General features: G+C 40.4%; 1 protein-coding gene and 1 long non-coding RNA gene across 4 annotated transcripts in view; both read left to right on the forward strand.

The window, feature by feature from the left end:
* The window catches only part of TPD52 (tumor protein D52), a 106,675-nt gene that overhangs the window by 22,038 nt on the left and 59,630 nt on the right, over window positions 1–25,007 (forward strand). The window lies entirely within an intron of this gene.
* LOC118538841 (uncharacterized) lies at window positions 1,683–6,002 on the forward strand. Its single transcript, XR_013447505.1, has 2 exons — window positions 1,683–1,969; window positions 5,515–6,002. It is a non-coding gene; the product is annotated as an uncharacterized LOC118538841 (long non-coding RNA).

Consider the following 25,007-nt stretch of genomic DNA (forward strand, 5'->3'; position numbering starts at 1 on the left):
ACCCGAGTATCTATTACTTTTGTGCTTTTCTGTTCTGGGATGTGAAAATACCCAATAAATGATAACAACATTTGTGCTGATTTTAACAGCAGGGCTCCCCCAGAATAGAGTGAACCTCGTCCTCCTCCTCTAGGAGAACTTCAGCAGAGCCTGAGGCAGTTGTACATTTGGAACCTCATGTGATGTGTGGAAACAAATTAAAAAGTAACCCACAGAGTAAGTCATTACAGTGTTAATTCTTTCCAAACAACCAAGATCTAAGGGGCTTATTAGGTTTTAAATAGATAATAGTGCTTTATTAGATTTTTTTTTTTTTCTGTTACGACTTATTGGATGAGATGCTGAAGGGATTGAGATGACCTAAAAAAATTGAAAACCCTTCGGTTTGATTAAAACGGGCACTGAACACCATGTGGAAGGCAGTTCCACAGCCTCAAGGAACCAGTTGTGGGTTTATTTCAGAGAACCTGATAGAAAAGGTATTTTGAAGAAAGGGCAATAGGCTCTAAACCATGTGTGCATCCCATAAACTTCCCCCCAAGACCACTATCTTGAAACCTAATAAATATTTAATATAAGGGGAGGCATCTGAGGCTTTTCCTAGTGCTAAGGGGCTTGCTGCAGTTGCTATGGAAAAGCTCGTGCTGGTCTCAGCTGTGTGACAAGGACACTGCAGACCTTTCAGGAAGGGGAGCAGGAGTGGAAGGTCATTGAACCTCAGTGAGCTTGAAGGGCCCTGTTGGTTCTGATGAGTATTGATCAGTTTCTTTATGGTTTCCCATATTGTAAAATGTCTGCTGTTTTTTACTGTTCAGTATTTTTTAAAGTCCTTATTATACTTGGAATTTGGCTTCCATGTTGCAGAATCCTAGCCTTGTATGTTGGTAAAATTAGGATGTAATTTAGTTACTAATTATTTGTATTGTTATCATGATATTCTTCATAATAGAGAAAAGGACAAAATATTACACAAAACGTTTGCCTGACAAGGATTATTTTCATTTGAAGAAGCATAAATGACCTGGTTGGTTCTGACCGTTCCTTGAACTTGTTTCTTTAAAGCTAATTACAGAATTTGTTATATATAACTTAAATATTGGAGTCTTTTCCATGGAATTCACCTTACAGAGTAGTCTGCAAATAAACTGTGACTTTTATGATTGTTCAAAAATTTAATATGTATGTTTCATGAATGAGAGCATAAATAACATTTTTTTGAAAAGTGTTTTGTTTTTTGTCTGCTCTGGTGCTTAATACGGTGGAATGTATTAGAATCTTAATAAACATTTAACACGTGTACTTCATGTTGAAAGTGGAACTATCCAATCCTCAGTAGGTTTATTAATCTTTATATACTCTTAGTCCCTAGAGTAGGTTTTTGTGATACCTATAAATTCTAGAAATGATAATTTTTGGTTGATTGATCTGTTGGTTGTTTTTATTTTTTATTTTTTTAAGATTTTATTTATTTATTTATTGGAGAGCGAGCGAGAGAGAAACAGCATGAGAGAGGAGAGGGTCAGAGGGAGAAGCAGGCTCCCCGCTGAGCCGGGAGCCCGATGTGGGACTCGATCCCAGGACCCTAGGATCATGACCTGAGCTGAAGGCAGTCGCTTAACCAACTGAGCCACCCAGGCGCCCTGTTGGTTGTTTTTAATGTGGCAGACATTGCTAATTATGAAGCCGAAAAAAAGAATTAGCCTGGACTGTGCTTATGGGTGGCCTGTTGCTAAGTTTTAATGAGTTCAAAGGGAAAATGTGTGTTCCAAAAAAATAACCAAACCTTTTTTTTTTTTTTTAGACTTAATTTATTTATTTGAGAGAACAAGCCAGGGGGAAGAGGCAGAGGGAGAAGCAGACTCCCCGCCGAGCAGGGAGCCCGATGTGGGGCTCAATCCTAGGACCCTGAGATCATGAACTGAGCTGAGGGCAGACGCTTAACCAACTGAGCCACGCAGGAGTCCCCAAAGTAACCAAACTTTTAAATTGGAGCTGTATATGGTATATAAGTGAATTTGAAGGTTGTCTTTCCAACCCTAGAGCCTCTTTTTTTTTTTTTTTAAGATTTATTTATTTTAGAGAGAGAGTGTGAGCAGGGGGAGGGGCAGATGGAGCTGGTGGGGGGATGGGTAGAATCCTCAGGCAGATTCCCCTCTTGAGTGTGGAGCCTGATGTGGGCCTGGATCCCAGGATCCCGAGATCATGACCTGCTGAAACCTAGAGTTGGCTGCTTAACTGACTGAGCCACCCAGGTGCCCTACCTAGAGCCTCTTTGGGGAATTATAGCAACAAAGGAAAATAGAGATGACTTGACTTTGGGTCCTCGTGTTAGGGTTTAGACCCTCCTATTTGGGGCACAGCTCCTGAAGGCTGGCTCCGGTGAGGGGAAGAGAAGGGAATGAGATAACAAGCAGCCTTCTAGATGTTTCACATGAACTTGTAGATTGTCTCATTTAGTCCTTTCAAAAGCTGCCTTAGTAAGTTACAGTAATTTGCAGGTGGGAAATGTGAAGGCCCAAGAAGTGGATGCTTCCTTCCTTGGTCTTATGGTTCCTAAATGTGGAATCAAGATGCAACCCAGATCAGTTCGTGCTCTGTGACCACTGCCATCAGCTGCTGGGAGTCATTGCAGCTGACTTGGGGAGTGGTGTTCTGTTGACTCCTGAACCACCTGCTTTATCTCACTTCCTCTGTGAATGTGTAAACGCATGTTTCCGTCAATTATTCCTCCTTCTCCATTCTCTTCTGGTGGGGTTATAAGAGAAAGTGTAGGGGTAGGGAAAGGTAGGACAAGTTGAGTTCTGCCCGGGACCAGTCTGTTTTTGTTTTTTTTTTTTTTTTCCTTTTTCCTCTTTCTCTGACTCTCCCCATTTTCCAAACGCGGTCCCTGACTACAGCAGGCCCTCTCCACAGTTAATCAAGTTTTTATTACTGGGGATCAGCCCAACCCTAACTAATGGCCAGTAATATCACTCCCTAGTTTTTTCTGTACACAGATGTGGGATGGCTGAGAATCCTTGATTTGACTAGGCCAGACTGGTGTTAATGAGAAGATGGAGACCTCATCTGTGCCTTGGGGAGCTAATGGCTTGTCTGGGATGCAAGCCTGTGAGCCTTCACTGTACCATAAGACGGACTGACCTCATTGTTAAAGTGACTCACACAATTTGAATTAAGGGAAAGGAGTAAGTAATTCCGGTGAGGGAGAATCCAAAGCATTTTCACAAAAGATAAGCCCCACTGGATCTCAACCTTTAGAATTTTGATAGGTCAGCTTAGGAAAGAATATTCTAGATAAAGGTGATATGGAGATTGCCTTACATATGGTAACAAATTCATATGTATTTTTTTGTTGCCTAACATATTATCCTAAAACTTAGCAGCTTAAAAAACAAACAAACATTTGTTACCTTACACAGTTTCTGAAGGCCAGGAATCTGAGACTGGCTAGCTACATAGTTCTGGCCCAGGGTCTCTCAGGAGTTTGCAGTAAAGCCGTTGGCTGGAGCTTTAGGCATCTCAAAGCTTGGCTTGGGTAGTCTTTGGCAGGAGGTATCAGTTTCTTACTCCATGGGCCTTTCCATAAGGCTGCCAATGACCTAATTTTCATCGATCCTACAGAGAGAGAACCCAAGAGCTGTATTTTATTGGTCGTACAGATCGTCCCGGGTACAGTGTGTGACTTCCAGCAGTGAAGCCTCTTGGAGGCCATCTTGTGGGTCACCATAGAGGTGACCTGGTGTGTAATGTGTGGAGAGGTGCAGAGCCTCTGTACCTGGAACTTAGGCAGTGAGGAGTGATATCTGGGAGTGAAGTTGATGTTGATGTGGTGTGAATTCCATGAGATTGAATGTGATGTGGAATTAACCTTCAAACAGCTTAGTCTAGTAGGAGTTATATTTTGTACGTAAGTATGATCCCAGGTGGAAGGCAAAATGCGTACAGAGGTATGAGTTATAAGTAGAGCGTTCAGAGGTTATTGCTAGCCGGCAAGCAGAGTCAGATTTGTTGGGGAGGTGGGGTTTGTGTTTGAAGGAAATGGTCCAGGTGTTGCTCACATTGAGGTGAGGTGGTGTGGTTCATCGGCGCCTTATAATGCTGTGGACTGCTGTTAATCTCTTTATTGGTTTATTCTTCCTGCCAGGATGAGAGAACCTGTAATGAATACTGGATTTTAAGGTTAAATTTGAGGAAATTTCACTAGTTGGTTTGATAGTGTTGGCCCCTCCAGCTTTTTTCTATTTTTGAGGAAGAATGGCGGATGATAGAAATGTTTAATTTCTTCGAACATGGAGCACTAACCATTTCATTTATGTCGTATAAAATTTGTTACCATATGTAACCAGTGCGTATAAAAATAGAGTACCTGTGGGGAATTGTGTGTGTGTGTGTGTGTGTGTGTGTGTGTGGTGTATCTAACTGAGCATCAGTGTGTGTGTGTGTGTGTGGGTGTGGGTGTGTGGTGTATCTAACTGAGCATCAGTGTTTGTGTGTGTGTGTGTGTGTGGGTGTGTGGGTGTGTGGTGTATCTAACTGAGCATCAGTGTGTGTGTGTGTGTGTGTGTGTGTGTGGTGTATCTAACTGAGCATCAGTGTTTGTGTGTGTGTGTGTGTGTGTGTGTGGTGTGTGGTGTATCTAACTGAGCATCAATGTTTGTGTGTGTGTGGGTGTGTGGGTGTGTGGTGTATCTAACTGAGCATCAGTGTTTGTGTGTGTGTGTGTGTGTGGGTGTGTGGGTGTGTGGGTGTGTGGTGTATCTAACTGAGCATCAGTGTGTGTGTGTGTGTGTGGGTGTGTGTGTGTGTGTGTGTGTGTGTGTGGTGTATCTAACTGAGCATCAGTGTGTGTGTGTGGGTGTGTGGGTGTGTGGTGTATCTAACTGAGCATCAGTGTTCTGTGTCCTGCACTGTGGTGGTTTTCTGTAACCATAGGGAAACCTTCACCATTGTTACCCACAATAGATTACTTTTCAGAATTCGTTAATCTCTTCAAGGCCATTAAAGGCTTAGTGACTAATGAGTAAACCCACTAAATACTACCTTATTGTCTGAAAAAAAGAGTTAATGTTCCCGGAAAAGGTGGGCTGTTCTCTCTGGTTAACAAGGTGGAGCCGGGTGTTCCCAACGGTTCAGGCTATAATAAGCGCTTGGTGAATAAGAAACGATGTTATTCTGGAGACAACTGTTAAGTAATTAGAACTTACCTCATTTTAATTAAAATTTTCTAACTCTAACCTGTCTTCGCAACCGTTGAGCGAGGCACAGGTACTTCATCAGTCAGGTTCCGTTACCGACTCTGAGGGTGACCTCAGGGGAACCTAGGATTTGGGTTTAGAGAGGGCTCACGTTCTCTCCACTAAACAAAGAACATTTACACAGGCGGCTGAACCAGTGTGTGTGTGTCACAGCTGGACCAGTGCTGACAGAATCTCCAGGGCCTTCGCGTAAAACAAAGGCATGTTTTGTTGTGTGGAGAACATAAATAGGCTTCTTTTCTTTTCTTTTTCCATTCAGATATGAATTTGGAATTGCTTCATGGTAACACACAGCCTTCTCATCGAGCTGCTTGTGCACTTCTCCCGTGATGGAATAGTGAGAAAGTGTGGGTCCGGGAAAAAGACGGAGGGTCAGAAGAGCTGGGCTGGGGGACCCGCCTAGGTGACTGGGTGGGTCGGGCACGTGTCGCTGAACTTCAGGCTCCTTCTTGTAAATGCTCTGTATGCCCATCTAGAGGCTTAGAAAAAAGCCATTGTATTTGAGTGCATTTAAAAGCCATGAGGCGCTTTCCAGATACAAACTGCTCTTTATTGTTGCTTGTTATTTTAATAGTTGTGCTGAATTTTTCCCCCAAGGGAAAACTTTACCTCTGTCCTTTAAACTGCGGGGCCCCAACAGTGGGTAATTATTAACTATATTAATCTAGATCACATACTGTACAGTGTTTGGATAACATGAGCGCCTTATCACTTTAAATGTTCTAAAAGTTTGCAAGTCTGAAACTCCTTTCCACAAAAACACTACTCTAGATGCTAATAGGTATGAGACTTCTTTTGGGGCAATGAAAAGTTCTAAAATTAAATTGTAGTAATGGTTTCACAACTGTGAGTATATGAAAAATGTTAAAAAGCGTGGTTTTTATTGTATGCGAAGTTTGTGTCAGTGAAGCTGCTATTAAAAAACAAAACACTGTCCTTAAATGTTGTCTACAAAAATTCCATCATTTCCTCCCTCCCTGCCAGTGTCCCGGACAGAGCAGGTGTGTACATATAGGTGACTGAATGTTGAATAGTGTAGTTGAGATCATCCAAGTAGCACCATGAGATGAGGATAGAAAAAGGGGCCGTAGTGGTGGGGGTAAAACTCCAGGGGGCGAGCTCTGCAGGGAGGGGCAGAGGGGGGGTTTGGTTGGTAGTTGAGGGGCTTGTGGCAAGATTGGCCCTGCTGGTGGATGTTTGTCAGGCATGGCTTCGGAGGGAGGAAGAAGAAGATGCTCCACAAGCAAGTGAGGATCTGGGTGGGAGGGGCCACAAGTAATCTTGGATGCAGGTTAGATGTGTCTTGGGTGTGAAGTTGGGAATGCTAGTATTTTGTGGTCCAAATTCTGGTGACCTTGGCCTTCGGAATCAGGAAGCCCTGTGATGACGGAGTGGGCTTGAGGCCAGAGGATGGCTGCATTTTGGGAAAGTGGGGCAGAGGGGGATTCAGGGAGCCACAGATTCTTAATTTTCGGAGTGTCTGTGTCCTTGAGTAGCAAGGTGAAGAGCTCGATCAGGTACTTAGATGAACAAAAGCCAAGAGATGAGGTGAGGCAAGAAGGCAGAAGTCAGGCCGGGATCTGGGCAGCTACCAGAGATCTGGTTACAAACTTTGGGAGTATGGTGTTCAGTGGCCCTTTGGGTTCATTTCTAGTTTTTTCACTTGTGTATTCTTTTTACTTTTAATAAATTTTGTTGAGTATATTTTCGATTTTCTAGATGCATGTGGTCTTGTGTTTGGTCAGAATGTATTGAATACCTTTCAGATGTATAATTGTGAAGCAGAAACCACTCCATTTTGTTCCAGCACCTGCAGAAGCTGACTACTAAAACTTAAGAAACCACATTTTGCTCCTTAAAGGTCATTCAAATTATCTTCCTGTTGGGTTTTGTGCACTGAGGTTTCAGGGTAGATTTCTGTCACTTTAGGTATCTTATTGTTTAAGACCGTCACCTTTTTAACATTGTCTTCTGAGAAATATTTAAATTCTGAAGGACAGTGCTAGCCTCTTCCTCAAAAGACAGTATTAACTAGCACCGTAATTAACTACTGTGAGGGTCCTCCTTCTGAGGGCTCCTAACCAACTTATTTTCATATGCTCAAGGCAAAAGAATTCAAACAATACAAAAGGGAATGCAGTTAAAATCAAATTTCTTGAAAAGAAAAAAAAAATCAAATTTCTTCCCCCTTGACTCATTTCTCAGAGACACCTGTTATGATCAAGCTCCTTGGATGTCCTTTAAGAAGTGTAGGTAATGGTAAATGTATAACCATTTAAAAATGCAAATGGGAACATGGCATACACATTATTCTGCACTTTGATTGTTTTATCTAACATGTATCTTCTTCTTGGATGTTTTTCCTCATCTAACACAGATGGATAAATCTTTCTTTTTTTAAAAAAACAGCTTTATTAATTAAAACAAAACAAAACAAAAAAAACCTGGGGCACCTGGGTGGCTCAGTTGGTTAAGCCTCTGCCTTGGGCTCAGGTCATGCATGATCCTAGGACTCTGGGATCCAGCCCCATGGCTGGCTCCCTGCTCAGCAGGGAGTTTGCTTCTCCCTCTCCCTCTGCCTCTCCCCGCTGCTTCTGCCCCCCCGCCAAATAAATAAATAAAATCTTGAAAAAATAAAAAAATAAAAATAAAAACAGCTTTACTGAGATATAATTTGCAATAAATAATTGCTGTACAAATTACCTTGAAATTCAGTTATTTAAAGTGTACAATTCAATTTTTAGTAAACTTACAGAGTTGTGACACTACCACCATCATCCAGTTTTGGAATATTTCCATTAGCCCTGTGCCTGTTTGCAGTCACTCTGCATTCCCACCCTTAGGCCACCGCTAATCTACTTTCTGTCTCCGTAGATTGATTTTACTCTTTTTAACTGCAACCAGTGGTTAATTTTGTGGAAGTACAAAAAAATGTGTTATAGGTCTCTGTCCAGGCAAATCTAGATTTTTGCTGATGTTTTATTTTGCGGCCTTCTTAACTTCCTTTTAAAAAATTTGACAAGGTTGAAAATTTGCCTTTGAGGCAGACTTGGTAAGAGTGAGAAGGGGATTCTAGTGAAGGTTGTTTGTGGATTTTCCAGTCATTAGCTGTAGGACTGGAGGAATTTTAGGGCCTGGGTAATTATCCATATTTGAATAGAAACTGCCTGAGGCCATCCTGGACTAGGTTGAAACCTAAGCCTTAATGCATATTTTATACATGTGGGGAAATGAAAATCTTATTTACATAAGATTGAGGGGAATTTATTATTTTGGTCTTTTTTTTTTTTTTTTTTTTTTGTCTCTAAGTAGGATTTCAGGAGTATGTCTTAGGATGTATTTTCAAACTATATTTTGGGACCCATTATTGGGTCGTGGATTCTAACCAGCTGTTATTTAAAAAAAAAATGAAATAGAATAATACCAAAATGCTATGCACGCACACTATAATGGTGAGCATTGTTTGCTGAAAATTCAGTTTTAATTGTAAATTGTGTGTGTGTGTGTTTCTGGTGTAAACATTAGGAATGTTGAAAAGTCAGTGCCCTAGGAGTTCGTTTCTCAGTTTCGGTCGGGGGAACAGATAGATGATACTACAGCTTTCTCTTCATTTGAGCTGTACTAGAACTCTTCTTAGGGCCAGGTAGGATGAGAGGACTGACGGAGGGTGGTTCACTGAGATAAACATTTGTTGGGTATCAGCTGGGAAGGTGAGCCAAGCGGTCTGGGAGAGTAGGAGGTAGAAATGAAAATGTTCAGGGAAGCTTCCTGTGTCACCACTTTTCTCTATCAAAATACTGAATTATTTCCAAAGTTCTAATGAGGAGGCTTTGGATACATTTTAGTCAGTTTATCAACTATCTGTTTATAGTTTATCAACTCTTCCATTCTGGCTTTTTTGAGACCAGTATATACATATATCTATATATATCTGTATATCTATATCTAGATTGAGGAGAACTTTAGAACAATTACATTTGTCGGATGTGGTGGTTGGAAGTTACTTAAAGGTACCATACATACATCCCTGCTGTAATCTCTCCGATGCTTCTTCTCCCTACACTTGTCTGTGTCTGCTAAAGGGGAATTCATTCTCTTTCCAGGCATCCCCGTTGTTCTCCAGCTTCTTCATGTGGAGGACCTTCAGGCTTCCTGTGTCTGTGGTTTCTGGATTGGGCAGTTGTATTGTTCTCTATTGTTGTATGACACATTTCCTCAAAACTTACCAGCTTAAAATAACAAACGTTTATTATGTGAAGAATAAGTCGGGAATCTTGGAGCAGCTTCTCTGGGTGGTGTGGCCTAGGGCTCTCATGAGATGTGGTGAAGTTGAGGATTGCGGTAGCCATTGGAAGGCTGAATGGACCAAAGGGTTCATTTTCAAGATGGCTCACTCATACAGTTGTTGGCCGGAGGCCTCAGTTCCTGCCTGTGTGAATGCCAGTGTGCATCTGCTTGTTTTCAGGACAACCCTCTGTGGCATCAAGAGAGGCAGAAAGACAGAAGCCAGAATGTCTTCCATGGGTTGTGGTAAGGACCAAGGGAGAGAATACCTGTGTATCACAGAGCACAGTGCCTGGTACATAGTAAATCCACAGTTAACAGCTACCGTTACTATTCTTGAAATAATTGTGACCATGGATTAGGGTTCATATGTGTCTACTGTGTCGTCAACTGTATGGAATACTATGTATAGGGAGACAGTTTTCATTTGTTATTTTTTATATTTGGATGACTTTACCGATCTCAAGTCCAACCATAACTTCCAGACCCCTGTGTATTCATCCTCTTGTGCTGATACAAGATAACAGAGACTTAAGTCCTAAAAAAATAACAGTGGTCGTGTTGTTCTTCTTTGCTGTGTTTTAGCTGTTGTTCCCCCTCATTGCCCAGGTTCCCCCGAATGTACCGATGTCCATTTCTTTTTATAAACATCAGTAGTATTGTCAAGTTCCTGGACTCCAGGTTGGAAAATTGAGACAGTTTCTATAGATAATTCATTTACAATTGAGGAGGTGAAGAGGACTAGGGCTAAGGTGTGGTAGGAGGGATGGAAGGAAGAAATGGGCCCAAAGGAGCCTGAAGGATTCTGGCTGAATTGGTAGATGGATAGAAAGAAGTAAAAAGTATGGAAGTTTTAATTTTAAGCCTGTGACTAGAGAAAGTGGTGGTACGATTAATAAGAAGTCAGGAAGGGGGCTCCTGGGTGGTTCAGTTGGTTGAGCGTCCGACTCTTGGTTTCTGTCAGGTCATAATCTCGGGGGCGTGAGATTTATCCCCGCATCAGGCTCTGCGCTTAGCAGGGAGTTTGCTTGGGATTCTAGGCCTCTGCTCCTCCTCCCGCTCTCTCTCCCAAATAAATAAATCTTAAAAAAAAAAAAAAAAAAGTCAGAGGGAACACAAATGAATAGAAGAAAGAATATATGGTTTTGGAGGGAAGAAGTAAAATTCGGTTTCCATTTGACTTTGAGGGAGGTTGGCATCCACCAGGGAGTCACACATGGGTTACCCGGGGTTGGCCCCAGTGCTCCTTGCAGCCGTCCCTGGAACCTCTCAGGCTCAGACACAGGGTGTAAAGTCTTTGTTTGCCAGAGTGTGCTGTACCCGAAGATAACATCTGCAGTGATTTAGGAAGAGAGACCTATAGTTTACTGAAGAAAAGTGAAGGAAACAAACATTGAGCGTCAGGGACTGGTGCTTTTAAATGTCCGGTTTATTCCTTGTAGTACCTATACAAGGTATATGTGCTTACCTCAGTTTTACAAATATAGGAAAAAAGGACCGGAGAGATCAGGTGATCTGTCCAAAGTCACATAGCTACCAGTAGGTGCTGCAGCTAAGATTTGAATTTATCTTTATGAATGAATATATCTTCTTTTCCCATGAGCATCAAAGGGCATATGTATGGCTGGTTGAATTGCTAGAATCTGAACACCTATAAAGTAACTCAAAAGTGGCATGGGACCACTGGTAACTAATTAGTTACTCAGGGTAACTAATTGCCAGGTTATGTTTCACGCCTCTTTTCTTCCAGCCCATTGTTAAGTTCCGTTGCTAGAGGACTTCCTCAAGTGGCACTGTATCTCCTTAAGCTCCCTGTTCCCTCAGAGTTACTGAAGCAGGAGACCTGTGCTTGTTGCTCTGAATCAGTAGGGGGTGGCAGAGAACAGCAAAAGAGTATCTCCTTTCAAATCCTGTCCTTAAAAACTTTGAGACTTCATAACTCCCCTTCCCTCTTGGCACCTCTCCCATCCTCACCATGGTGTCTTGTCCGCCCAAGCAGCACTAGTCTGTGGCCCCTGGCCATTGTATGGTGTCAGTGTGGAGGTTGGTTTACAGATCAGTTTGCCCATAGGAACCTGAATCCTCACAACAGTAGCCATCATAGCTCCAAGGATCAATTACGGAACATGTACCATGCACGGAATGACTTGCAAACATGGAAAGATTTGATCCTCACAACAACCATATGCGGTAGATTCTTAGTGCAATTTTATTCATGAGGAACTTGAGGTTCAGAGTGTTTAAGTTGTAGAATTTCACACATCTAGTAAGTGGCAGAGCCAGGTTAGCATTCCTGGTTTTTCTGACCTGACAGCTCTGTTCTTAACTAGGATGCTGGATTGCCTGTTTACACAAAGCCTCTCCCCAGACAAAAGCTTTTCCCATCCGTCTCTACTCTTATGCCATCTGGGATAGGTGGATGCCCCATGGAGTAGCTGGAAGGGGATGTATGGCTGTGAGTGGCCACGGAGGACCTGGTCGCTCTGGGTTAAGTCTTCTCATAGGCGGCACTGAAGGGTACCTGGTCCCAAGGAAAATTGGATGTGGCCAAATGTCAGCACTGTTTTGTGGGGCTGGAAAAAAATGAACAGTTTAACAGTGGTCCAAGGACTCTTTGTTTTGTTTTGTTTTGTTTTGTTTTGTTTTTGAAGATTTATTTATTTTAGAGAGGAAAGCATGTGTGAATCAGTGGGAGGGGGCACAGAGGGAGAGAATCTTCAAGCAGACTCCTCGCTGATTGGGGGTCATTCCACGACCCGTGAGATCATGACCTGAGCAAAAATCAAGAGCCTGAGGCTTAACCGACTGAGCCACCCAGGCGCGCCCTCACCCCCACCTTTTTTTCTTTTTCCTTTTTTTTTAAAAAAGATTTATTCATTTATTTTAGAGAGAACAGTGGTCCAAGGACTCTTGCTACAAAAGCTATTTGTTGATAGTACCAGCTATTAACTCTGGAAAATTCAGCTAGAGTCTGGCCCCGGAGTAGTAGGAATGGAGGATTTTGGAGACCTCCTGATCTTTTGATGACAAAAGAGGATTTCACCTGGATATTAGCTAATATCAGATTAGCACTTAAAAGAGCCTGTCTTCCTTAGTGTACCAGTTAGCATTTGTGCTAGGTATTTTGCTGTGAAAAATGTATACTGGGATTAACAAAGCAGATTTATCAGAATAAAAATTTAGTAATACCAAGGGAAACATAACAGTTGGGCAGAATGGAATCATTGGGCTGGTCAGTCACCTGTTTCTCCTCTAGTAAGAAGCCATTTTGGATATCTCAGTGGGTCTGCTGAGTCTTCCTTATTATTTTAACACTAAGCTTTCTTCTTGGCCTTCCTCTCCTTTCTATTTATACTTTTTCTTTAGGTGATCCTTCCCTAAATGGATTTAAATGCCATTCGGTCATTGACTCCTAAAAGTATCACTCCTTTTCCCTCACCACCTTCAACAGTTTCCGGAAGACACTGTGTATGTGAGTGGAAAGGAAAAAAAAAAAAAACCACTAGGGACTTGGGAAAACTCTGGGAGAGGTTTTGGGAAAATACTTTCTTCCTCAATCCCTCCCTCCCTCCTTCCCCCTCTCTCCCTTTCGTCCGTCCGTTCGTTCGTTCTTTCTTTGAAAGTTAGACTTAAAAAAAAAACCAAACTTTTATTTGTTTATTTTTAAGTAGGTTCTGGGCCCATTGTGGGGCTTGAACTCATGACCCTGAGATCAAGAGTTGCATGCTCTACCAACTGAGCCAGCCAGGCACCCCCAATCTCTTTAAAAAAAAATTTTTTTTTTTAGTACTTAGATTGAATACTCATTTATTTTGATGGTGAACATAGTTTAAACATGATAAAATGGTTCTTTTTTTGGTTAACAGAATCATGGAATCAGATATTTATTTCCTATCCTTTAGTTGAAACTGTAGTGAATTGAAGACTGTTGTTGGGAAGAAAATATTTCCAGTGGATTGGATTAAGGTCGAACTATCTTTTTTTTTTTTTTTAAGATTTTATTTATTTATTTGACACAGAGAGAGATAGCGAGAGCAGGAATACAAGCAGGGGGAGTGGGAGAGAGAGAAGCAGGCCTCCCGCTGAGCAGGGAGCCCCATGCGGGGCTCGATCCCAGGACCCCAGGATCACGACCTGAGCCGAAGGCAGACGCTTAACAACTGAGCCACCCAGGCGCCCCAAGGTCGAACTATCTTGAGGGCAGGCAAGGTTCAACTAGCCTCAGTTAGACATCTCTGAACAGTCCATCTGGTCACTCTACATTTTAATGTTTGACTCATACCATAGAATGTTACTTCAAGCTATAAACTTGCAGTTTTTTTTCTAGTATCTTCTTGTGATTTCTAGCCTTCATATCATCCATCTCAACCTAAGGGAGTAACTAAAAATCCCTGCTATAGGCAAGAAGAGTGCTCTGGAAGGAACAGCATGTGTAAAGTCCTGAAGGTTAGTAGCTCTTTGGAAAACTGCTCACCAACCTGGATGGTTAGCATGTAGAAAGTGCTGGGATTGATATGCAGAAGCCAGAGGAATATAATGGGCTAAGGGTCTTATGTACCACATTAAAGGAGTAACCTTGTTCCTAAGAGTGGTGGGGAGCCCTTATAGAGTTTTAAGCTGTGCAGTGACATGATTTGGCTTTTGTTTGCAACTCAGCATTGCAGAATGAGTTAGAAGTTTTTTAAAAGTGGTTTCATGAGCCTGTAATACAGACCTTCTGTGCTTTACTTTGTGTCAGTTCTTGCCCTTATCCTTCCTTCTCATAGTGTCTATGCCAAACTTATATAACTTTTTCAAGCCCCATATTTAGTCTTTCCCTCTTCCTCTCAACAGATGCTCTTACCTCCTTTCACCCAAATTTGAGCCAATCAGGTGTGAGCTCCTCAGCTTTTTGCCTTTAAAGCTGAATCTGTTTGCCTCTTCAGAGCATGTATGAGCCGGCCATTCTCATCCGGGGTAAACATTTAGAAATATAGCAAGAGAATTGGGATTCGAGAGATATAGGGGAATTTCTGCCACTTCCAACTCTAGCTAAAATCAGCTGGACAAACCAGGGAACATAAATTGTGGTTCCTTAGGGAAAAATAAAACAATAACATGAAAAACATAAAGATAGAGTACAAGAGCAAAGAAAACCTGTGAGCACTTAGGTATATCTCACCCAACAAATTCCAATGTTGACATTTCTGTTTGGCATTCTGTTTGTAGTGCACAGTAATTTGTTCATATTGGTGCCTCAATAGATTTTGTAATGCTTATATGTGAATTTCATGTAAATTTAGTGGATATATAACTTTTAAAATAATAATATTTAATATAACTTAAATTTTTTAAATACAAATTACATACTCCAATGAAAAATTTATGTAATATTTTGTGTGTGGTTTGATTTTTAAAATAATAGCAATTATTTAAAAATTGTTCTTTTTTTTAAAGTTCATGTTCTGAGGCAAGCAGATAGGAGTAGTAGGAACAATCAAGAACTTTTCACTAGTAATAAACTCATGTATATTTAAGATAAATAAGGAGATGAGAATGAGGAAGTGTCAAGCAGGGATCTTATTTATACATTTTAATTACAAAATATAAATGAAGGAACATATCAACCAAAATTTACTTGCTAGTTACAGGACATTAAAGGAAGCCTCAAAGGTTTAAAATTTTATAAAGTGGACACCTGGGTGGTTAAGTTGGTTAAGCGTCTGCCTTCGGCTCAGGTCATGATCCCAGGGTCCTGGGATGGAGTCCCGCATTGGGCTCCTTGCTGAGTGGGGAGTGCTTCTCCCTCTCCCTCTGCCCCTCCCCTCTGCTTTTGTGCTCTCTCTGACAAATAAATAAAATCTTTAAAAAAAGTAAAGTTTTATAAAGGTCCTATAATTTATATTTTTTATAGTTGGAACATAACACTACAAAGGATGAAGTCATTCTGGTAGTATTCTGTCCTCTCTCCTTCCCAAAAAATCCAGATGGAAAAATGATCTGGAGAAATTTAGAAAACATGAAAGATGAAAAGGTGAATGTTTTAAAAATTATTGCAAGTTTTGAGAGAAAAAGTAAAACATTCAATAAGTTATTATCTATTCATGTAAAATAGAAGAATCGGAATGTCCTCCTAGTTCACAAATATTTTATTGAAAACGGAATTTGTCATTTTAAGTCATGATATGTCTTTTCCTTCTTTGCATAAAGATAAGTATTAGAATATTAAAGGTAAAAATAAAGAAAGCTAAATTAAAAAATTTCATTTTATGAATCTTAAAATTCATAAAAGATTAGCTTAAGCGAATATGTCCAAAATGAAGAAATTTCAAGGGAAATAAAGGCTGAAATGTAGGGCGTTATAAATGAGATAACTGTTTCTTCTGTTTGTTTTTTTAAATTTTATTTACTTATTTGAGAGCATGCGAGCTCGTGTGCACAAGCGGGGGAGGGGCACAGAGAGAGAGAGAGAGAGAATCTCAAGCCGACTCCACAATGTGTGCAGAGCCTGATGTGGGGCTCAGTTTCATGATGCTGAGATCATGACCTGGGCTGAAATCAAGAGTCCCGGCGCCCCTCTTCTGTTGCTACAGGGATATCAGGCAGTCTGTAATACTGTGGACAGGTGGCAGTCTGTTTAAGATAACCTTTGACATTTCAACAGCTATCTGGTTTCATGAACTCTTTTTTAATCAATGTAAAACAATCAGCACAGAGAAATATAAAGGGAAAAGCAAAAGCACCCTTACCTACTTCCCTGATCTTTAGTCCCACTTCTGAGAGAGAAAAAGGTTTAGTATTTATCTTTATATTTTTATACGATGTATTGGTGTGACCTCTATTTGTCAGGTTACAGTTTACAAGCTAACTCCTGTAACAAGCTCAAAATTTTAGTGGTTTCACATAATAAAATTTTAATTCTCACTCACAGAATGGTTCAGTGTGTGGTGTCTTTGGTTGGGTGGTACTCCTTGGCAGCTTTGTATTAAGTTGGAAACTTGGGAAGCCAGGCTCCTTTCATCTGGTATCTTTACTTGCACTGGTGGGGATATGAAAGAGCATCAGAGATCACAAGATCCCAGAACCCTGGGATCATGACCTGAGCTGAAGGCAGCTGCTTAACCGACTGGGCCACCCAGGTCCCCCCCCCCCTTTTTTTTTTAAAGATAAAAACAAAAACAAAGAAAAAAAAAACTTTCCCTTTGGAAGAGAAGAATAAAACCTGAAATAATAATAAATTTGGCATTTTAGAGTGCTCTTTTCCTTCTTACATACTCACGGGACTGGGGATGGTGGTTCTGAGAAAGGATTTGTTAACTCAACTGATAGAGCCTAGGGCCAGCAGTGGTTTTATGTAGAACTTTGCTGGATCACCTTAGAGATTGGTGATGTTTAACAGTTTATCTTTAAAAATTTTATACTTCGGTTGCTGATTGTCATATTTCATATTTAAATTTCAATTATTAAGCAGTCTTTAGGACCTGAAACTCAAATTGGATGTGGTGTTGATGCTATTGGGATGAGGTAATGGAAATGAAAACTTACGGAGCACTTTGGTGGCTCAGTTGGTTAAGCATCTGCCTTTGGCTCAGGTCTTGATCCCAGGATCCTGGGATTGATCCCTGCGTTGGGCTCCCTGCTCAGCAGGGAGTCTGCCTCTCCCTCTGCTGGCCGCTCCCCCTGCTCCTGATCTTTCTCTCTCTCTCTCTGTCAAATAAATAAATAAAATCTTTAAAAAGAAATGAACACTTACAAAAATACTGTATTTTATTGAATCTAAAATTGGAATAGGTACCATAGTATCTGAGATTAGATGAAATGCAGTAATTTTTTTTTAAACCAAAATTTCATAGAACTTTTGGCCTACTTATTAATAACCACTTGGATGGGGCACCTGGGTGGTTCAGTCGTTAAGCATCTGCCTTCGGCTCAGGTCATGATCCCAGGGTCCTGGGATCGAGCCCCGCATCAGGCTCTCTGCTTGGCGGGAAGCCTGCTTCTCCCTCTCCCACTCCCCCTGCTTGTGTTCCTTCTCTTGCCATGTCTCTCTCTGTCAAATAAATAAATAAAATCTTAAAAAAAAAAAAACACTTGGAAAAAGAAACACTGATATTATGTCTCCCTTCCAATTCTACTAGATTTGCATCTTCATCTCTACCTGGGACTCCGTACTCTTCCAGATTCTTTTTCCACTTCAGCCTCTTTCTTGAGTCTTTGTTCTTCCATTCTTCATAAACTGTTACCTCTGAGTCCAGTAGTTCTTTTTTTTTTTTAAGATTTTATTTATCCGAGAGAGAATGAGTGCGAGTGGGGGGAGGGGCAGAGGGAGAGAGAGAATCTCATGCAGACTCTGCACAAATGTGGAACCCTACTTGGGTCTTGATCTCACAACCCTGACAGCATGACCTGAGCTGAAACCAAGAGTTGGACACTCAACTGAATGAGCCCCCCAGGTACTCCATGAGTCCAGGGTTCTTAACACAGTTGCACCTTAGGGTCACCAGGGGAGCTTTTACAAATGACTGACATTGAGAACCTTTGCCTTAGCCTGTGAAACATGCCTGTACCCCTTCTTTGCTCATAGGTTCCTCTCGAGGATTATCTAGATGCCTCCCCATCTCCTGCATGATTGTCCAGAGTGGGCATGTCTTGTAGTCTTCACTCCCTCACCTTTTGGTCATGTTCGGCCCATGTAATGAGGCTTCCTCCTTTCACCCCTTCACTGAAGTGCTGTTGCTGATGTCACCAGTCACCACCTGCCTGCCACTGATTTCTCCTTCCTTATTTTACTGGGTATTTCTGTTGCATTTTGGGTGCTGTTGCCCATTCCTTGTTGTGAAACTCTATTTCCCATTCTTTCCAGGTTTTGAACCTTTCCCGTGTTCCTCCTTATACCTCTTTGACCAATGCTTAAAAACTCTAGGTTCTCTGTCCATCTCTTAAAGGTGCCTGTTTCCCCAAAACAAATGAGCAAAGGGAAGAGAGGGGTGGCGGGGGGGGGGGGGAAGGAGGGAGGGAGAGGCAAATCAAGAAACAGACTCTTAGCTATAGAGAACAAACTGATGGTTACTGGAGAGGTGGTGGGTGGGGGAATGGGTTAAACAGATGATGGGGACTAAGGAGAGCACTTGTGGTGATTGAGCACTGGGTGATGTGTGGAAGCGTTGAATCACCATATTGTACACCTGAACTAATATTACACTGTACGTTAACTAACTGGAATTTAAATAACTTAAAAAAAAAGGTAACTGTTCCCTGCCACTTCGCATATTCTTCCTCAGAGAACTTACGTGTCTTAAGTGTTCAGCTTAATGTGCTAATGATTTCTTGGTTATTCCCATCAGTATCAGAATCTTGTTTCCGCCTTCCCAAGCAGCATATCTACTTGGATAACCCATGAACTTGACCAAAATGGAATTTGTTTTTCTTCAAAGCTGTTTAACCTCCTGTGTTCTCTTGGCGCCACCATCCACCCAATTTTCTTTCTTTTTTTTTTTTAAAGATTTTATTTATTTATTTGAGAGAGAGAATGAGAAAGAGAGAGAGAGCACATGAGAGGGGGGAGGGTCAGAAGGAGAAGCAGACTCCCTGCTGAGCAGGAAGCCCGATGCGGGACTCGATCCTGAGACTCCAGGATCATGACCTGAGCCGAAGGCAGTCGCTTAACCAACTGAGCCACCCAGGGGCCCCACCCAGTTTTCTGTGTTAGAAATCTGAGAGTCATCTTTTTTTCCTTTTCCCCCCTCTTCATGCAGTCATCTAATAAGGGCTGCAAATTTTATGTCTTAATATTTCTCAACATATATCTTTTTCTCTCTCACAGACCACCGGAGTACTCCCTAGCTCAGGACCCCATCCTCATGTGGATGCTGCAGGGTCTCCTGACTGGTCTCCCTGTCTCTCGGCTTGTCCCTCTCAAACTTCTCCGTAGTCACCAGAGGGACTCATCTAAGATGCAGATCTGAATTGTCACCTCTCTACCTGGACATTACCAGCATTTCTCTCCTTTCCCCTTATCTCCTTTCTCCTCATCTCCTTTCTCTCCTTTCTCCTCATTTCCCCATCTATTTGTCTGGAGTCTCAGCTGGTGCCCTCCTGCCCAGAAGACCTTATTGGTGTTCCTGACCACCAGATGTGCTTGCTTTCCTTTTAATCCTGTCCTCTGTTCCTGCTCTTCACTGGCCTTCGGCAAAAGTCCAAAGGGTCCCTAAACCTTACTTTCTGATCTAGCAAATTCACTTACTGTTCTTAGAGCTGTCATGTCCTTGTTTATTGCCATTCATTCAGCCCCGACCCTGCTTCTGATTCAGTGCTTATTCCCCTGTGTGCTGCTAGAGGTTTAATCTTGTTTTCTGTTTCATTTTGAGACGCATTGAGTTGCAGTTAGAGAAAGCCCTAGTCATGGTGCCAGACCTGATTCCTAGTCGGATGAGAGAACTCTCATGAGATTTCAGCGAAGTAATTTATTTGATTTTCAGTTTTCCCATCTATAAGATGGTAATGATGATAAAACATCATTGGCTAGGGTTTTTTTTTTTTTTTTGAAGCCTTACATGGGATAGTGTATTGAAAGCACAAGGGGAATATGTAAAGTAGAAAATAACAACAATGATAAACCTAATTCCTTTATTATTATATAATTATTAATAATTGAAAAGAAAACCTTCTACTGTGTTTTATTACCCATAGCTCTATGAACTCAGCTGGAAACCAATGAAAATCTTCCAAATGAATAAAAAAAAAAAGGATGAAGTCAGACTGGAGCCTTGTCTGCAAACCAGGCTGCCTGTCTGCAAGGAGACAAGAAGTGATCAGCCAGTGCACCCTTAGTGTCTTTAAGGCAGCGTGGTTCGGTCTGGGCTTGGTGTGCTTTGAAATTAAAATCAGGGATTTATACTGCAGATGTAATCCCCATAGGAATTCCTTGCAACAAACATACGGAGTTGGGGGAGGGGGAGATTATTACAATTACATTTTTCCCTGTGGTTCCTGAAGTTTCAGGGGATTAGTTTGGCTGGTCTGTTTGGAGTTGGCTACTTAAACAGTGTTTTTGTTAGTTTTTGCAGTAAGGTGTTTATGAGGATTAATGACGGCGTTAAATAAGAGTAAACCTAAGACTTTCTGAGAGCTCATTATAAAAACATTCAGTCAAAACCTCCACTCTGTGTGACTGTAATCTTTGAATTGAATTGAATAAGAGGAGAAGCTCTCTCTCGGGACTCCTGTCATGCCTTGCCTTTTCTGGGGCTGTGAAGGGTGGTAGTTTTTCTCTGTTCACTTTAAATAACACTTAGTATTCATTCATTCATTCATTCATTTATGAGAGAGAGAAAGAGAATGAGTGCAGGAGAGGGGCAGAGGGAGAGGGTGAGTGGGAATCTCAAGCAGGCTCCATGCCCAGTGTGGAGCCAGACTTGGGGCTCGATCTCACGACCTTGAAATCATGACCTGAGCTGAAACCAAGAGTCGGATGCTTGACCGACTGAACCGCTAAGGCGCCCCAAATAGCACTTGTTTTAAATTGATTATTTGTTTTTAGTGGGAAATAGAAGAATGTTGATCTTAGTCATCTTGGTAATGATCTCGTACTTAGCTGGATATATTCATAAATTTGTGTGGATAGTGGAGGAGAAAACCAATATAAATTTGAATGTTTATTTTAGTGCAGATTTTTTTGTTTTTAACACCACATGAGTATATCTTTGTATTGTGAGGCATATGATAATTGAAGAAAACCTGCTTACTGAAAAATATTTCTCTTAGATTTTGTTTAGCTGAAATGATTGTAATAAACATTGTTTTATATTGCTCACTGAAGAGGGTCAGATGACAGTGTTGGTAAAAATACAAACCATTTTTAAGATTACAGCTGCACTTAACTTGTATACATATATTGTATTTAAGTCCCATCAATAACTTTAACAATGAACCTGTAGTTCAACCCATCCATTTTGTTAAAATTTTTAATTAATTTTAATTTTATTATGTTAAGGTACCATCAACTGAATTCTTACTATATGTATGTGCAAAGTATGTAAACTTCCATCTATTGTAAATATTTTCTTGCAGGCTATGACTTGTCTTTTAGCTAATATTATCTTTTATCATAACAGAGTTTAAATTTGTATGTAACCAAATTTGCCGTCTTTTAGTAACTCTTGGATTTTGTATCTTAGAGAAGCCATCACTTACTACTGAAGTAGTCTATACTTACAGGGTAGAGTGCTACCCCCTACAGTTTTTCTAACATTTTTATTGGGCATATTTCATCTGGAATTTCTGGTGTGAGTTAAGGAACAGTTTATCTTTTCTCTGCTATACTCTTGTCCTATGTTAAATTCCTTTGTGTACAGAGATATATTTCTGGACTTCAGTTTGTTTCATTGATCTGTTGATTCTTATGCCCATACTGTGTGGTTTTAAGTACAATACAAAACTCATACTCTTTTAATTTTAAAAAGTTTACATTTTCTTTTATATGGTGTAAAGCAAATTTTAAATGAACAGCAAGGGATAAAATGAAAATTGAAATTCTCCTTTCTTTAGTTCATTCATCATAATTCCCTTCCCATTGTTAATTATTGTTGTATTTCTTGACTTTTTTTCTCCAGAAAACTTCTATCCCTGTTCCAGCACACACACTTATCCATGGGTAAAAATGTGTACAAATGGGGTCATACTATATGTACTATATATTATTCTTTACCTTGCTTTTTAAAAAATATAACAGCGTTATTGGGATAAAATTCTTATACCATACAACTCACTCATTTAGTATACAGTTCAGTGTTTTTTAGTACATACTTGTGCAGTCTCTAACACAATCAGTTTTAGAACATCAACCTACAATAGACCTCCTACCCAGTAGTCACTCTTCACCCCTCCTGCCCCAGCCATAGGCAGACAGTAACCTACTTCCTACAGATTTGCCTGTTCTGGACATTTCATAAAAATGAATTTATACATATGTGGTCTTTTGTCACTGGTCTCTTTCCCTTAGCCTGTTTTCAAGATGCATCCATGATATAGCATGTATCAGTACTGAATTTCTTTATTGTCAAATAATATTCCATTGTAGGGATATACCGCATTTTATTTATCCATTCATCAGTTAATGAGCATTTGGGCTAGTTCCACTTTTGGCTATTTTGAGTACTCCTGTATATTTATGTGAATGTATGTTTTCATTTCTTTTGGGGATATACCTAGGAGTGCAATTGCTGAGTCATCTGGTAACTCACTGTTTAACATTTGAGAAACTGCTAGACTGTCTTCTTAAGTGACTGCACTGTTTTACATTCCTACCAGCAATGTATGAAGAATCTGGTTCTCCATATCCTCACCAACACTACTTAGTATTGTCTTTTTGATTATAGTCATTCTAGTAGGTTTGAAGTGGTATCTCACTGTGGTTTTAATTTTCATTTCACTGGTGGCTAATGGTGTTGACTACCTTTTTCTGTACTTACTGGCTATTTGTATATCTTCTTTGGAAAAATGTTTATTCAGCTCCGTTGTCCATTTTTTAAATTGGGTTGTCTTCTCATTGAGTTGTGAGAGATTTTTATATATTCTAGGTACAAATCCTTTATCAGATACATGATTTTTAAATATTTCTTCCCATTCTGTGGGTTGGATTTTCACTTACATAATAGTGTTCTTGAAGCATAAAAGTTTTTATTTTTTATTTGGGTTTATCTTTTGTTTTTTTACTTGCACTTCTGTGTCGTATCTAAGAAACCATTGCCTAATCCAAGGCCCTGTAGATTTATGTCTATGTTTCTTCTAAGAGTTTTATAGTTTAAGCTCTTATATTTAAGTCTTTTATTCTAAGTGTGTAGTTTGAGGTAAAGTCCATCTTCATTCCTCTATATGTGGGTATCTAGTAGTCCCAGTACCATTTGATGAAAAGATTGTAAGATGCTCCTATCACTCCCCATCACTCAGGAAATTACAAGGGTTTTAGGAGCTCTGTGGCAAGAACTGAGGGTAGAGACCAAATATATATTTCTTAGTATGTCACACAGCCTTAGCAGGCTAATACACTGTCCTTATGTTTGTAGTAAGTTTTGAAATTGGAAAGTGTGAGTTTTCCAACTTATTCTTCTTTTTCAAGATTGTTTTGGCTATTATAGGTGCCTTGCATTTCCCTGTGATTTTGATAGGATTGTATGGAATCCGTAGATTGATATGGGGGGAATATCACTCCCTTAACAATATTAAATCTTTTGACCCATGAATATGGGCTATCTTCCCATTTATTTAGACTGGCTTTAATTTCTTTCAATAAATTTTTGTTCTTAGAGTGTAAGTTCTATACTTCATTTGTTAAATTTATTATTTCTGCTGATATTTTTTTTAAGTGGCATTCTTTTTTTTTTTTTAAGTTTATTTATTTTTTGGGGGTACCTGGGTGGCTCAGTTGGTCAAACATCTGCCTTTGGATCAAGTCATGGTCCCGGAGTCCCAGGATCAAGCCCCATGTCAGACTCTCTGCTCAGCGGGGAGTCTGCTTCTCCCTCTCCCTCTGCCCCTTGCCCTGCTCTCTCTCTCTCTCTCTCAAATAAATAAAATCTTTAAAAAATAGTTTTATTTTTTTTAGTGATCTCTACACCCAACATGGGACTCAAACTCACAAGCCCGAGATAAAGAGTTGCATGCTCTTCTGACTGAGCCAGCCAGGTGCCCTCTGCTGCTATAATTAAATGCAACTTTTTTTTCTTAATTTCATTTTCAGATTATTTACTATAATTATATAAATGTGATAATTTTTGTATATTGATCTTGTATCCTGCAAAGTTACTGAACTCATTTAAGCGTTTTTTTTTGTTGTTAAATATTTTATTTATTTGACAGAGAGAGACACAGAGAGAGAGAGCACAAGCAGGCGGAGTGGGAGAGGGAGAAGCAGGCTTCTCGCCGAGCAGGGAGCCCAATGTGGGGCTCAATCCCAGGACCCTGGGACCATGACCTGAGCTGAAGGCAGATGCTTAACGACTGAGCCACCCAGGTGCCCCTGAACTCACTTAAGCGTTTTAATGGTTTTATAGGCAGTTGCTTAGTCGAGATCATGTCATCTGTGAATATAGATAGTTTTACTTCATTTTCAAGATGGATGTCCTTTATTTCATTTTCTTGCTTAAGTGTCCTGGCCAGAACTTACAGTAGAATTTTGAATAGAAGTAGTGAGAGTGGACATCCTATCTGGTTCCTGATCTTAGGGGGAAACCATTCAGTTTTTCACCGATAAGTAAGATGTTAGCTGTGGTTTTTATTTTTTATTTATTTTTTTAAGATTTTATTTATTTATTCGACAGAGAGATATAGCAAGAGAGGGAACACAAGCAGGGGGAGTGGGAGAGGGAGCTGTGTTTTTTTCATAGGTACTCTTTATCAGGTTGACGTTCTCTTATATTCCTAGTGTTTTTTTTTTATAAAAGGGTGATGAATCTTATCAAATGCTTTTTCTGTATTTCTTGTGTCTGTTGT

The sequence above is a fragment of the Halichoerus grypus genome, chromosome 5, assembly GCF_964656455.1.
Source record: "Halichoerus grypus chromosome 5, mHalGry1.hap1.1, whole genome shotgun sequence".
Taxonomy (NCBI): domain Eukaryota; kingdom Metazoa; phylum Chordata; class Mammalia; order Carnivora; family Phocidae; genus Halichoerus; species Halichoerus grypus.